The sequence below is a fragment of the Lithobates pipiens genome, unplaced genomic scaffold (genome assembly GCF_037356315.1).
Source record: "Lithobates pipiens isolate NorthernLeopardFrog02 unplaced genomic scaffold, aLitPip1_a1.2 Scaffold_27, whole genome shotgun sequence".
In the NCBI taxonomy this organism is placed as follows: domain Eukaryota; kingdom Metazoa; phylum Chordata; class Amphibia; order Anura; family Ranidae; genus Lithobates; species Lithobates pipiens.
In genome coordinates this window covers 156,810,693-156,826,096 of record NW_027507788.1, presented here as the reverse complement: position 1 = coordinate 156,826,096, position 15,404 = coordinate 156,810,693, and the positions used below count along the sequence as shown (strand labels likewise).

The 15,404-nt window shown below is 47.4% G+C and overlaps 1 protein-coding gene across 1 annotated transcript in view; it reads left to right on the top strand.

Moving 5' to 3' along the window:
* LOC143933243 (nicotinamide N-methyltransferase-like) overlaps positions 1-15,404 on the top strand; it is a 61,715-nt gene that overhangs the window by 35,534 nt on the left and 10,777 nt on the right. The window lies entirely within an intron of this gene.

Below are 15,404 nucleotides of genomic sequence, written 5' to 3'. Positions count from 1 at the left end.
CCCGGTATAACCCCCGGAAGCCGAGTACGCACATTTTCGTACGCTCTGCGGCAAGGGGTTATATAGGGTTGTACACGTATAATATACTTTCTTTCAATTATAGAAATTATTATAGTGCACTGCAGCTGTGATTTCTCAGTTTAGGGAGGGACAGTTTGGTGTTTGGAGCAGGGACAGTCTACAATTCACTAGCTACTAGCTTGCTACTATTAGGTCCAAAAAGGTCCTTTTAAGGACTGGTATAGGTGTACTATTTGGTGTGCAGTATATAGGGGTGTAATAAACTTATAAAATACTTTCAAATATAGAAAGCATAGTATAGTGCATTTCCACTGTGCAGCATTGTGACTGCTGAGCGGTTCTGCAGCGATACTACAAAGAGTGTCAAACACAGTTAAAAAAAAGTATAACTGGTGTGATAGACCAGTGGCCCCCGAAAACGATAGATTGAAGCGGGGTGTTATATACCTTCTTCCACATACATACTGCACTTCTCTAGAGACTTTTGTCACAGGGTCATTTAAAAAGTGACAGTCAGAGGAAGAGGCAGGCCCTTCCGCAGGGGTGGTAGGGGTAGGGCAGGAGCAACAGGCTTGAGCCAAAGTGGCAAATTGCAGAAGTTGCATCCGATTACGTCAAAGGACGCACCGGACTTGGTTGAGTGGCTCACTCAGCCTTAGGCCGCGTACACACGGGCGGACTGTTCGCCCAACTTTGTCCGCTGAACAGTGTTTCAGCGGACAGTCCGCTCGTGTGTGGGCTTTAGCGGACAGTTTCAGCGGACAGTCTGACGAACAAAGTTTTTCGGAATTGAAACTTGGTTTGAGCGGACAGTCCGCTCGTGTGTAGGCTTGTTCGACAAACTAAGTGTCGCGCATGCTCAGAAAGGATTTACACGGCGAAGGTTGCATTGCAGTGTATTGGACGTCGTATTTTTCGTCCCGTCGTACGTGCCGTTCACGTCATCGCGCACGGTTTCAGCGGACTGTTCGTTCATCGTGTGTGGTCAAGTCCGCTCATGCTAATTTTGAGCGGACTGTTTGGCCGCGTACACACGCGCGGACTGTTCGCCCAACTTTGTCCGTCCAACAGTTTCGGCAAACAGTCCGCTCAAACTTAGCATGGACGGACATGGCCACACACGACGGACGAACAGTTTGCTGAAACCGTGCGCGATGACGTGAACGGCACGTACGACGGGACGAAAAATACGACGTCCTATACACTGCATTATAGCTTTCGGCGTGAAAATCCTTTCTGAGCATGCGCGCAACTTTGTTTGACGAACAAGCCTACACACGAGCGGACTGTTCGCTGAAACAAGGTTTCAGCGGACAGTTTTACGGAATTTCCGAAAAACCTTGTCCGTCCAACTGTCCGCTGAAACTGTCCGCTGAAAGCCCACACACGAGCGGACTGTCCGCCCAAACACTGTTCAGCGGACAAAGTTGGACGAACAGTCCGCCCGTGTGTACGCGGCCTTAGTCGTACTGTTTGACGAACAAAGTTGGGCGAACAGTCCGCCCGTGTGTACGCGGCCTTACTCTTCTGCACCCTCCTCATCCTCTCGATCTGCACCCTCTTCTTCACTCTCTGCTGTGTGCACCCCCAAATACACTACCACCAACACCACCACCACCACCATATACCCTCCGCTTGAGTCACAGGAATTATTTTCCGATCCATCACAAGACATTGCCAATGAGCAGCCACTCTTGGCATTGGATCAGGAAGAGGAGGTAGCAACAACCGCCACTCAGCAGTCTGACGACAGTACCCAGATCAGCCCAAGGAGGAGGTTGGTCCCCGATGTTGCTGCCTACTCCAAGATCTCTACTTATAGCGGTGGGGAAGGTGACGTTGATGATGACATGTCTAGTAATGTCATGTGGGTGCCCACAAGAGAGGAAGAGGAGGGGAGTTCAGAGGGAGATATGGACCAGCAGATAGGGAGGAGAAGCAGGCGGTACTTAGATTGCACAGGAGGGACAAAGCAGACTGCTAATGTATCAGGAGCGAGGCATCAACCATGTACGGTCACATCTGGCGCTCCCAGGACGCCGGCACATGGCTCCGCAGTGTGGGCTTTTCTTAACGTGTCCACTGCTGACAATAGTGTTGCCATCTGCAATCTTTGCAGTCAACGCATAAGTTGCAGTAAGCCCAACACTCACCTAGGGACGACCACCTTAAGGAGGCACATGACCTGCCATCACCGAGCCCAGTGGGAACAGCGGAACCCACATAGCCACACTACAGGCTCTCACCGTCCAGCCTCGTCTTCTACTTCTCCTTCTCCTCTCTCCTCAAAATTGTCCTCCACTCCACCTTCCATCATGCCATCTTCACGTTTTTCTGGAAAAAGGCAGGCTTCCGTGGGCCAAATGTTCGAGCGTAAAAAATGATGACGCCGGATAACCCTCTTGTCCAACGGTTGACGGCTGGCTTGTCAGAACTGATAGCCCACCAAATACTGCCATATAAACTGGTGGACTCGGAGGCCTTTCAAAAATTTGTGGCCATTGGAACACCACAATGGAATGTCCCAAGAAGGAAGTATTTCTCATAGAAGGGCATCCCAGAGCTATATGGCCATGTTCAGCGGCAAGTGAATGTATCTCTGGCACACAATGTCGGTGCCAAGATACATCTGACCCCAGATACGTGGTCTAGCAAACATGGGCAGGGAAGGTATATAACTTTTACTGCCCACTGGGTGAACCTTCTGACGGCTGTCAAGCATGTAACCCGTGGCACCCGTGTAGAATTGGTTTTACTGCCACGGATTGCATGCAGGCCTGGCTCTTCTTCTCCTCCTCCTACTCCATCCTCCTCCCTCTCCTCCTTGGCTGACTCCTCCTTTTCCACTGCTAGCGCCTCTTCCGCTGCGCCGCCCAAGATCCCCAGAACCTATTCGACATGCCAGGTGAGACATTACCATGCTGTGCTGCGTCTGTTGTGCCTGGAAGCCAAGAACCACACTAGCCCTGAACTCCTTTCAGCTTTGCGTTCACAGGCAGATCAGTGGCTAACACTGCTCAATTTGACAGTTGGTAAAGTGGTGTGTGACAACGGTGCTTAGTGCATTGAAACAGTGCAAAATTACACACGTGCCATGCATGGCACACGTCTTAAACTTGGTCGTGCAGCGATTCGTTGTCAAATACCATGGGGTCCAGGACATCTTGCGGCAGGCAAGGAAAATCTCTGCTCATTTCAGAAGATCTTACACGGCCATGGCTCGCCTTGCTGACATTCAGTGGCGACACAATCTGCCGGTCAGAAGTCTTATTTGCGATTGCCTAATGCGATGGAACTCAACCTTCTTTATGCTTGATAGGCTGCTCCAGCAGAAACGTGCAGTTAACGATTACCTGTACGAACTCTGCGGCAAACCAGGTTCTGGGGAGCTTGTTTTTTTTCGCGCCAGTGGCTGCTCATGCATGACGCATGCAGACTTCTGCAGCCATTTGATAAGATCACCAAACTGGTCAGTCGCAGCCATGGCGCCATCAGTGACATGATACCTTATGCCTTCTTTATGGAGCGTGAATTGCGTTGTGTCATTGATCAAGCCGTGGAGGAGCAGGAGCAGGATCATGAGGAAGTCGCAATGCTGGATGAATTCCCAGGGGGGCTACTCTATCTGAGACAAGTCAACAACAGGAGTCTGAAGAGGAGTCAGAGGAGGATGGTGCCGGGGCGGATGAGGAGGAGCAAGAAAAGCATGCTTTAAACCTTTCTGGGATCCCTGTTGTTGTGCGTGGATGGGGAGAGGAGAACAAGGAGGACGACATTATCCTGCATGATGAGCAGGAGCCAGGCCACCACACCGCTTCCAGTTTAGTGCAAATGGGGGCCTTCATGCTCCGGTGTTTTAACAGGGACCCCCGTATAAAAAGCATAAATGTCAAGGACCAGTACTGGGTGGCAACGTACTTAGACCCCCGGTACAAACACAAAATGGCGGAAATGTTACCACCATCACAGAGGGCTGTCAGAATGGAGCACTTCCAGGCCTTGCTTCGAGAAATTCTACATTCTGCTTTTGCGTGCGCTGGCAGAGGAGGAATTCCCACTCCCAGAGAAAGAGTTGCGGGTACCAATCCAACAGAGCCTGCAAGAAGAGGGCGGTTTGAAGATGTGTTGGCGACTTCTGATATGAGGTCATTCTTTCAGCTGACCCATCGACAGGTCTCATCCGGATCCAGCATCAGGGAATGCCTAGATCAACAGGTGTCCGACTACATCGGGTTAACGGCCGATGTGGAAGCTCTGAGAAGTGCTGAACCCCTGGACTACTGGGTGGGCAGGTTTGACCTTTGGCCAGAGCTTGCCCAATTTGCAATGGAACTGTTGGCTTGCCCCTTGTCCAGTGTTCTGTCCGAAAGGGCGTTCAGCGCAGCAGGGGGGATCGTGACCGATAAGGGCACTTGCCTAGCTCAATAACAGTGTTGACTACCTCACATTTATAAAAATTAATGAGGCATGGATCTCAGAGGAATTCAACACATGTGACCAGTAGACCATGTATATGCATAACTCTATAAAGATTTATTTAATCTAGCACACGGACCTTTTTTCTACCTTTGGCTCACTTCCTTGTACAAAAAAAGCACACCGTACTATATGACTGTACCCTCCTGTTTGAAGAGGTTGAGTGGTGTCATATTTTTGGGTCCCGCAGCGAGTTGCTGGTATCAGTGCTGGTGTCAGTGCTCTCTATCTCGGTGCTGGTGTGGTGTCAGTGCTCTCTCTATCATGGTGCTGGTGTGGTGTCAGTGCTCTCTATCTCGGTGCTGGTGTCAGTGCTCTCTCTCTATCTCGATGCGCGTGTCAGTGCTCTCTATCTCGGTGCTGGTGTCAGTGCTCTCTATCTCGGTGCTGGTGTCAGTGCTCTCTATCACGGTGCTGGTGTCAGTGCTCTCTATCTCAGTGCTGGTGTCAGTGCTCTCTATCACAGTGCTGGTGTCAGTGCTCTCTATCATGGTGCTGGTGTCAGTGCTTTCTATCTCGGTGCTGATGTCAGTGCTCTCTATCTCGGTGCTGGTGTCAGTGCTCTCTATCATGGTGCTGTTGTCAGTGCTCTCTATCACAGTGCTGGTGTCAGTGCTCTCTATCTCGGTGCTGGTGTGGTCTCAGTGCTCTCTATCACGGTGCTGGTGACAGTGCTCTCACGGTGCTGGTGTCAGTGCTCTCTATATCGGTGATGGTGTCAGTGCTCTCTATCTTGGTGCTGGTGTCAGTGCTCTCTATCTCGGTGCTGGTGTCAGTGCTCTCTATCACGGTGCTGGTGTCAGTGCTCTCTATCTCGTGCTGGTGTCAGTGCTCGGTCTCTATCATGGTGCTGGTTTCAGACAGTGAGGGAGATAGCAGCGGAGAAGCCAATCAGCAGGCAGTGCCAGCACCATGGCTGAGGATCAGCACTGGACTGGCACCTCCGGACCCCCACAGTGGAGCCCTGCATAGGTTGGGGTAAGGGCCGGGCAGAGGGAGGGGCTCAAGCACAGGTTGGCACACTGGGACACTGGCACAGGACTGCGCTGCCCTGACTGTGGCACTGATCATCTCCTGCACCCCCTTCATAGCCTGGCCTGACCTTGCCTCTCCTCCATGGCCTTCATGCGCTCCTGAATTGTCAAAATTTCATAGATAAAAAAAGAATGCTTGTCGTTGTCGATCCCAGATTCACTTAATACTTTTGTTATGTCAGTGTCCATGTTGTGGGACTATGTGTGCACAGCTAGTAAGTATTTTGTGGCTGAAAATATGACCTGGAGGTTTTTAAGGTTCGCCTGCCATTAAAGTCAATGGGGTCCGCCGCAAACCTTGCGGTTCGCTAACTTTTGCCCGCTTTCGCGGTTTGCGTTCATGAAACGTCCCGTCGGAAGTTCGTCCATCACTAATTGTAAACAAAGAGGAGGAGCAGTAAAATAGTTACAACTTAAGTATACACGTACAGCCAACTTACTTTCACTTACGATTGCTAGCAGAGAGAAACACACTGAATCATTTCAGACAGTCAATCTTAGCTGGTCCGTTTGTTTGTTAACAGACAATCTGAATTATTAAGCAATAAGCACAGCAGCAGAACAGATAGTGAAGCAAGCTAGTTCAACTTAGCTTTTTCTTGACTAGGGTAGTTCAGATAACTTACTGCCCCAACTCAATTATGTACCTACCCAACCTTTAAAAATGCAATATATAAAAATACCCTGCGCAACCAAAATTAAATAGAACAAAATTAGCAGCTAGCACAACAAACAGATACATTTGTTCTCAAGTGTAAAAAGTGCATATGGTGCAGCGCTAAAACTCACCAGATTTATATGGCAAAATCATGCATAAGTATGAGTGAAATATTGTGACATAAACCAAAAAAAACAACATATGAAAAAAATATTATTCGCACATTTGAACTATGCGCTTATTTAGTAAATGCGAAAAATAATATGTTTTAGCAACACTCGCATGTGTCAAGTAAAGTGTGTAAACACTAAATTTTAGATCAAAAAAGTAATGTGAAAATCCATAGTAATCAAAACTTTGAAAATCTTAAAATCCACCAAATATTAGGACATACTCTTGTGACCACCCATGTGACAACACCACCACCGATGAGGATGTGAGCTTACCAGAAGATGCAGACTCAAAAAGAACGTATGTTCTATGAGTCAATAAGGCTTTATGGCAGGGATATGCAATTAGCGGACCTCCAGCTGTTGCAGAACTACAATTCCCATGAGGCATAGCAAGACTCTTAGAGCCACAAGCATGACAGCCAGAGGCAGAGGCATGATGGGACTTGTAGTTTAGCAACAGCTGGAGGTCAGCTAATTGCATATCCCTGCTCTATGGTGTCCACTGGTAGCTGGAGTGTGACCTGTCAGGATCTTGTCCCGAACCTTATGGATAACCCATCAGGATCTTGTCCCAAAACGTGTGGACACTGCCTCTCCGCCAACGGGTGGTTAATGTCAATTGATACTCAATAAATAGGAGGAATAAAGAGAGGGCCACATAGTGTAATTCCGTAAATATAGCAAAATATTTAGTAAGTAGTGCACTTACATTTAAGAAGTACCTTCAAAGAGCTTTATAAAAACAATGGAGTCAACCGACGCGTTTCGTCTCACTAGACTTCGTCTACCTCAACCTTTGCCTTCCTTTCCCATTAATGACACGTACACTGTGTTGGATTTAAATGGCCGCTTAGCCTTTTATTAACTCAAAAACATATTCAACCATAAACCTTATATGAAAGATGATTACAGATCCTTGACGACACCAATCCAAAACTTTTGGAATCTGTGGTACCTCTAAGTTAGATTCTGTCCCCAGCCACAACACCGCCTCGAGGACTTAATAACTGACCACGGACCCCTACCACCTTACTACCTGGTAGTCTAGACTGAACTAGACAACCCAGGAGGACTCCATACCTGAGATGGATCCAACCGCATTTATCAACATAAAAATGTTTGTGTCTTCATCAAGGACCCCAATCGCCACAGCGGCAGAAGTGTGACACCTTAAACTTGTGCCCACTACCACACCATCAAAGCCCTCTGGATACCATCCTGCAAGCCTAAAGCCCATAAATCAATCCCCACGGCATTGACATGTACTCCATCCCCTCTCAAGCACCTCCACGTGTCAACCTCCAGTTCTAAATGGCATACCACCACCCCACCATTACGGGCAACAAAACTCCCCATCTCTTTGTTGACCTTAATGCAGGCTTTGTTCAGCTTCTCAAGGGGCCGTGCCCCTCTTTAGGACATGCGGGCCACAATGTCTGACCACACCACAATCATGTCTGGAAAAGAGGACTGCAATCTGAGGAAATCCCACTGAACATCTTTGATGACTTGCCTAATGGGACGGAGTCCCAAATTGTTACCCCCCACGTGCAGCCCTGACCATTTTACAACAAATGGGGCCTAACATAGATATGATACCACAAAAAATCCCATCTACCGATATGTTTGACCACTTCTTCTGGAAGACCCCACCGTGAAAATCCACTTCTTCTGGAAGACCCCACCGTGACTCCTCAGTGGCTGCCCCTATACGAAAAGAGTGAGTCGAAAATTCCTTAGGAACCAAAACCCTTGCAGCTAAGCATTTTCTAAACAGTGCCGTAAACTGGAATTTTGACAGAAAAGAACCACCCCTATGTACAAATAGAGCGCTCTCCACCCACGGTCGGACTAGGAAAAACTGTGCCATAGCTGACACTGGACAAAGGTGTGAGCTAGACATGGGCGCCGTCAATAAATTTGTTTCGTTCTGTTCCGTTACGGTTCGTATTAAAATTAATTCGTACTTCGTATTTCGTGTCCGAAATTCCGTTTCGTTTCGTACGAAATACAAATTGTCGTTAGGTTTGTTAATTTGTATGAACGTTTGTTACGATGAATTTAAAGGCAAAAATATACCTCAATATGACAGTCGATGCTCATAGTAAGCAGCCCCAGGAGGAAGTCAGCATAGCACAAGGATGATGGGAGCCCCTCATAGTAAGCAGCCCCAGGAGGAAGTCAGCACAGCACAGGGATGGTGGGAGCCCCTCATAGTAAGCAGTCCCAGGAGGAAGTCAGCATAGCACAGGGATGGTGGGAGCCCCTCATAATATGCACAGCAGAGGTACAGCCCCAGGAGGAAGTCAGCACAGCACAGGGATGGTGGGAGCCCCTCATAGTAAGCAGCCCCAGGAGGAAGTCAGCTTAGCATAGGGATGGTGGGAGCACCTCATAGTAAGCAGCCCCAGGAGGAAGTCAGCATAGCACAGGGAGTGTGGGAGCCCCTCATAATATGCACAGCAGAGGTACAGCCCCAGGAGGAAGTCAGCACAGCACAGGGATGATGGGAGCCCCTCATAATAAGCAGCCCCAGGAGGAAGTCAGCACAGCACAGGGATGGCGGGAGCCCCTCATAATATGCACAGCAGAGGTACAGCCCCAGGAGGAAGTCAGCACAGCACAGGGATGGTGGGAGCCCCTCATAATAAGCAGCCCCAGGAGGAAGTCAGCACAGCACAGGGATGGATCAAGGAGGGTTGCCAGCCAGTAATGATCCCTCTCCTTGATCCAATGAATACCAGGATCCTTCCGCAGGCTTTGCAGGATCAGGGAGGCCATGCAGCGTAGGTTAGCTGAGGCATTCGGTCCGAAGTCCTCTGGGTCACTAAAGACGACATGATCTGCAGCCACCTTCTCCCAGCCACGTACAAGTCCACGGGTTTCTTGGGACTGTAAATGATCCTTAAAAGACTGCTGCTGATGCTGAGTGCCAGGCTCCACCTCCATGCTGACACAATCCTCCTCCTCCTCTTCTTCCTGTGTGATCGGCGGCCCAGCAGAAACACTGTCTGGATAAGGGGGCCTTGAGAGGTAAGGAAGTCCTCCTCTTCCTGCCTCTGTTCTGCCTCAAGTGCCCTGTCCATTATTCCAGGCAGCGTGTGCTCCAACAGGTGGACAAGAGGGACAGTGTCACTGATGCATGCACTGTCACTGCTCACCATCCTCATGGCCTCCTCAAATGGTGACAGTGCATGCATCCCTGATCATGGCCCACTGGTGTGGGAAAAAAACCAAGCTCCCCTGACCCTGTCCTGGTGCCGTAGTCGCACAGGTACTCATTGATGGCCCTCTGCTGCGTGTGCAGCTGCTGCAGCATGGCCAACATTGAGTTCCACCTGGTGGGCATGTCACAGATTAGGCAGTTCTTGGGCAGGTTAAATTCCTTTTGGAGGTCAGCCAGTTGAGCACTGGCATTACATGACTGGCAGAAATGCACACAGACTTTCCTCGTCTGTCTCAGGACATCCTGGAAGCCCAGGTAACTGCCCAAGAACCGCTGCACCACCAAGTTATGGACATGAGCCACACAGGGCACATGGGTCAGTTGTCCCTGTTGGAGGGCGGAGAGGAGGTTTTCTGCCATTGTCCCAAGCCACCATTCCTGGCTTAAGCTGGCATGGCGTCAACCACCTCTCAGCCTGCCCCTGCAGAGCTGCCAGAATATCTGCCCCAGTGTGGCTCCTGTCCCCTAAGCACACCAGCGCAAGCACCGCATGACATCTTTTTGCCTGCGTACTTGCGTAGCCCCTTGAATGCCAACGGAGCACCGCTGGTTCCGAGGAAAAAGCAGAGGAAGAGGCCATGGAGGAAGAAGAAAAGGAGGGGTGGAGGAGAGAGGTGTGTCAGAATCACCAGTAGAAGCATTTTGGAGGCATGGTGGCAGAACAACCTCCCACACTACTGCACCATGTCCTGCATCCTTCCCAGCTGCCAGCAGAGTCACCCAATGTGCCGTGAAAGATAGGTAACGTCCCTGTCCATGCCTGCTGGACCATGAGTCAGCGGTAATATGCATCTTACCGCTGACCGCCCTGTCCAGCGAGGCCAAGACATTGCCTTCCACATACCAGTAGAGAGCCGGAATCGGCTTCCGTGAGAAAAAGTGGCATTTGGGAACCTGCCACTGAGGAACTGCACATTCCACAAACTCACGGAAGGGGGCAGAGTCTACCAACTGAAAAGCCAGCAGTTGAAGTGCTAGCAATTTAGCCAAGCTAGCATTCAACCGCTGGGCATGTGGATGGCTGGGAGTTAACTTCTTTCTGCGGTGCAGCAGCTGGGGCAGGGAAATTTGCCTGGTACAATCGGGCGTCAGTGTACCGATAGCAGATTGCCCGCAAGTACTTGGCTGTGACTGTGACTTAATTTTACACCTTCATTCCTCTCAGCGCAGGTTTCAGAGAGGACTGAAGGTATAGTGGGGTTGGAGATCCCAGCTGATGAGGAGCAAGGAAAGGTCCGCTTTGTTCTTTGGTGTGGGTCTTTTAGGTACGCTTGCCAATGAACTGCATGGCAGGTCGACATATGTCTGGTCAAGCATGTGGTGCCCAAGCGGCAGGTTGGGGGACTCCTCAGGAGGACATGGTGGGGCTAGGGAAGGAGTGACTGATGCCATTGATACTGATATACTGCAGCTAGCAGAATCAACTGCCTGCCTGTAGTATTAGTAGTATGAGAACACCAGCAATTGGGGTAGCTTTAAGTGCACACTGTGCAGAGTACACAGTACACCAACTGTAATGACTGAAGCTGCCTGTGGTATAGGATCAGAAGAACACCAGCAATTGAGGTAGCTTTATGTGTACACTGTGCAGATGACACAATACACCAACTGTAATTATTGCAGCTACCTGCCTGTGGTATAGTTACATAGTTACATAGTTAGTCAGGTTGAAAAAAGACACAAGTCCATCCAGTTCAACCCTAAAAACAAATAAATAAAATAAAAAATAATCGTACAATCCAGATACCCAATTTTATGCCCACAATTGATCCAGAGGAAGGTGAAAAAAAAAAACAGCAGAGCATGCTCCAATTTGCTACAGCAGGGGAAAAAAATTCCTTCCTGATCCCCCAATAGGCGATCGGATTTTCCCTGGATCAACTTTACCTATGTTAGTACCTATAGGATCAGAAGAACACCAGCAATTGGGGTAGCTTTAGATGCACACTGTGCAGATGACACAATACACCAACTGTAATTACTGCAGCTGCCTGCCTGTGGTATAGGATCAGAAGAACACCAGCAATTGGGGTCGCTTTAGGTGCACACTGTGCAGAGTACACAGTACATCAACTGTAATTACTGCAGCTGCCTGCAGTATAGGATCAGAAGAACACCAGCAATTGGGGTAGCTTTAGGTGCATACTGTGTAGATGACACAATACACCAACTGTAATTACTGCAGCTGCCTGCCTGTGGTATAGGATCAGAAGAACACCAGCAATTGGGTTAGCTTTAAGTGAACACTGTGCAGAGTACACAGTACACCAACTGTATTTACTGCAGCTGCCTGCAGATAGGATCAGCAGAACACCAACAATTGGGGTAGCTTTAGGTGCACACTGTGCAGATGACACAATACACCAACTGTAATTGCTAAAGCTGCCTGCGGAGAGGATTAGCAGAACACCAGCAATTGGGGTCACTTAAGGTGCACACTGTGCAGATGACACAATACACCAACTGTAATTGCTACAGCTGCCTGCGAATAGGATCAGCAGAACACCAGCAATTGGGGTAGCTTTAGGTGCACACTGTGCAGATGGCACGATACACCAACTGTAATTGCTACAGCTGCCTGCGAATAGGATCAGCAGAACACCAGAAATTGAAGTAGCTTTAAGTGAACACTGTGCAAAGGACACAGTACACAGGAACAAATCTAGCTAAACTGAATACAGTATACCTAGGATGCAAAAGCTGCCTGCGGAGAGGATTAGCAGAACACCAGCAATTGGGGTCACTTAAGGTGCACACTGTGCAGATGACACAATACACCAACTGTAATTGCTACAGCTGCCTGCGAATAGGATCAGCAGAACACCAGCAATTGGGGTAGCTTTAGGTGCACACTGTGCAGATGGCACGATACACCAACTGTAATTGCTACAGCTGCCTGCGAATAGGATCAGCAGAACACCAGAAATTGAAGTAGCTTTAAGTGAACACTGTGCAAAGGACACAGTACACAGGAACAAATCTAGCTAAACTGAATACAGTATACCTAGGATGCATATATATATATATATATATATATATATATATATACACTGACTGCAGCTAACTGACCAGCCTCCTGCCTGCTCTATCTAACTCAAATGAAAAGAAATCACACTGTCTCTCTGTCTATCTGTCTCCGCCGCAACACACTACACAAGGCCACCACGCAGGCCGCCTTATATAGTGTGAGGCATGTACTAAACCGCCTGAGCCATAGTTGGCCAAAGCCACCCTGGCTTTGGCCAATTACGGCTCTCTGTACAGACGGCGCTGTGATTAGCCAAGCATGCGGGTCATAGTGCATGCTTGGCCAATCATCAGCCAGCAATGCACTGCAATGCTGCAGTGAATTATGGGCCATGACACGCCACTCGAATTTGGCGCGAACGGCCCATAATGTTCGGAATTCGCCGAACGGACGAACAGACGATGTTCGAGTCAAACATGGGTTCGACTTGAACACAAAGCTCATCCCTAGTTGTGATAGCCCCAGAGCCTGTCCTTGTTTTGGGGGGGGATTTATTTTTCATTATAGATTCTATATTATAGATTCTATATAGATTCTATATACCCTAATTTGTTACCTGCATGCAGGTAGTTTTACCAACTCTGGAATATTTGTTGTTTTTGTTCTATTTCTTGTGATCTATTTTTCATTTGATTTTACATCATTACCTGCTTGCCGGTCTGATCACTATCGCCAGTCCATTTTCTGTTAGAACTAAATAATATGTCCAGTCCACCTTTCTAATTACGCGCTTGTGTGAACTGTGAAATGGTGTAAATTTCCTTTCTTTTTTCCTTTGCAAAGCATTAACCACTTGCGGATGCAGACCCGCCCATAGTAAATATATGGCGGGTCCACAAGCTCGTTAAGTCCAGCTGCCGATACACAACAATTTTATTAATTTTTTAAAATATTTAACAATTTTTTTCGTTTTAATAACAAAAAATGTAAAACCCAGCGGTGATCTAATACCACGAAAAAAAAAGCTCTATATGTGGCAGGAAAAGGGCGTAAATTTAATTTGAGTACTACATCTCAGGAGCACACAAGTTAAACTTGCAGCTCGCTAAATAGCAAAATATGGCCTGGTCATGGAGGGGGCATAATCTACAGGTGGTCAAGTGGAACTTAAATGCACTTACTGCTCATCAATTTAGTGATAAGAACAAATAACAGCCATGGAAATATTCCTCTCACAAAACAATCGTGGTGATAATATTTAACATGCAAACTATGCGCAAATTAGGTTTTTCACAGGAGGGAGGACGATTTGAAAATATTTTTTTCCTTTTAAAAAAAAATTATAATTCACGTAACTTTAAAGACATGTGATAGCAATAATATATGTTTATGTGTGTGTGTGGGGAGGGGGACTTGTTTTTGGGCATAATATGGAATTTTTTAAATGTAAAAGAATAAAATAATCAGACACGTTAACGTTTTATTTTCGATTAATTTTTTACAACAGGCAGACAGGTCACAGGTCGCTGCATCTCCTCAACTGTTCGGGAGATCTCCTCCCACTTCTCCCGCTTCCACTCCGGAGTAGTCTCCCTGGAGCGGGTGCCACACAGCTGCATCCAGCAAGGAAGCATTTCCCCTACAAGGACCTGGGACTCAATGTGAGTCCACAGAAGGTTAAGCTTCATGCTGGTTGCAGCTTGTGTCCCTCTCCTGTGCTTTTTTGACGGTGGTGGTGGTGCTGCTGCTGCTACCTCCATAAAAAGGCCAGGAACCTCCATGGGGCCTAACTACCTGGAGCCACAGTCGGATGCTGCCATCACCAGTGTGAACCAGAACCATTAGGAGTGCAAAAGGAAGTGAAAGGAAGGAAGTTATATGCTTGAATTTCAATACAACACAATTCCATTGGCTGTTGGGGTAGACTGTTCGACATGAACAGAAACAAACAAGATAATTCGATACGATCAAAAATATGTATAATACCCTTCAACATGAAGATTCGGTGAAGCAGCTAAAACATACGATCGCTGCGAGCTTACATTTACGGTCAAATGCTCCGCTCATAGGCTATAGAAGAATTCTAATGTCGTTTGTCTAGTAATAATAATTCATAATTATAATTATTACTAGTCAAACAGCATTAGAATTCTACTATAGCTTGTGGATGGAGCATTTGACCGGAAATGTAAGATTGCGGTGTCGTACAGTTTAACTGCTTCGTTGAATCTTCTTAGAACATCCCACAGACACCCCACAGACAGCCTTCAATTGACAGATTCAACCTTAATTAGTTTTGATTTTTGCACAAATTCATTTTTAAATGAAACAAAATAAAAATTAATTTTGGGATTAACTGAATAAATACATTTTTCGTACGAAGCCAAAATTCCCAAACAAAATATTTCAGTGTGCACATGTATATGTACATGTGATTTTTTTAGTTTTTTTTTTTTTAATAATAAATTTGCAAAGATTTCAAACAAACTTCTTTCACGAAAATCATGAATTTAGTCCATTTTGAAATAAGGCTGTAACATAACAAAATGTGGAAAAAGTGAAGCGCTGTGAATACTTTCCAGATGCACTGTATATACACTTTAAAATAACGCCCACAACTTGGTAAACTGAGCCCTATAAAAGATAAGTACAAGCATTTTGGGGTGCTTGCATTTAGGTGTTAATAGGACATGCCCTTTTTACTTAACAGGTTCACTTTAGGGCCTCATGCACACTTGACATGCATGGCTCTGGTATGTGGCTGTGGCTGGATGGCACAGGTGAACTGTCCAGCCCTGCTTCCTGTAGCCTGTCAAACTATATTGAAGTGTGAATGGGGCTGGGTGAT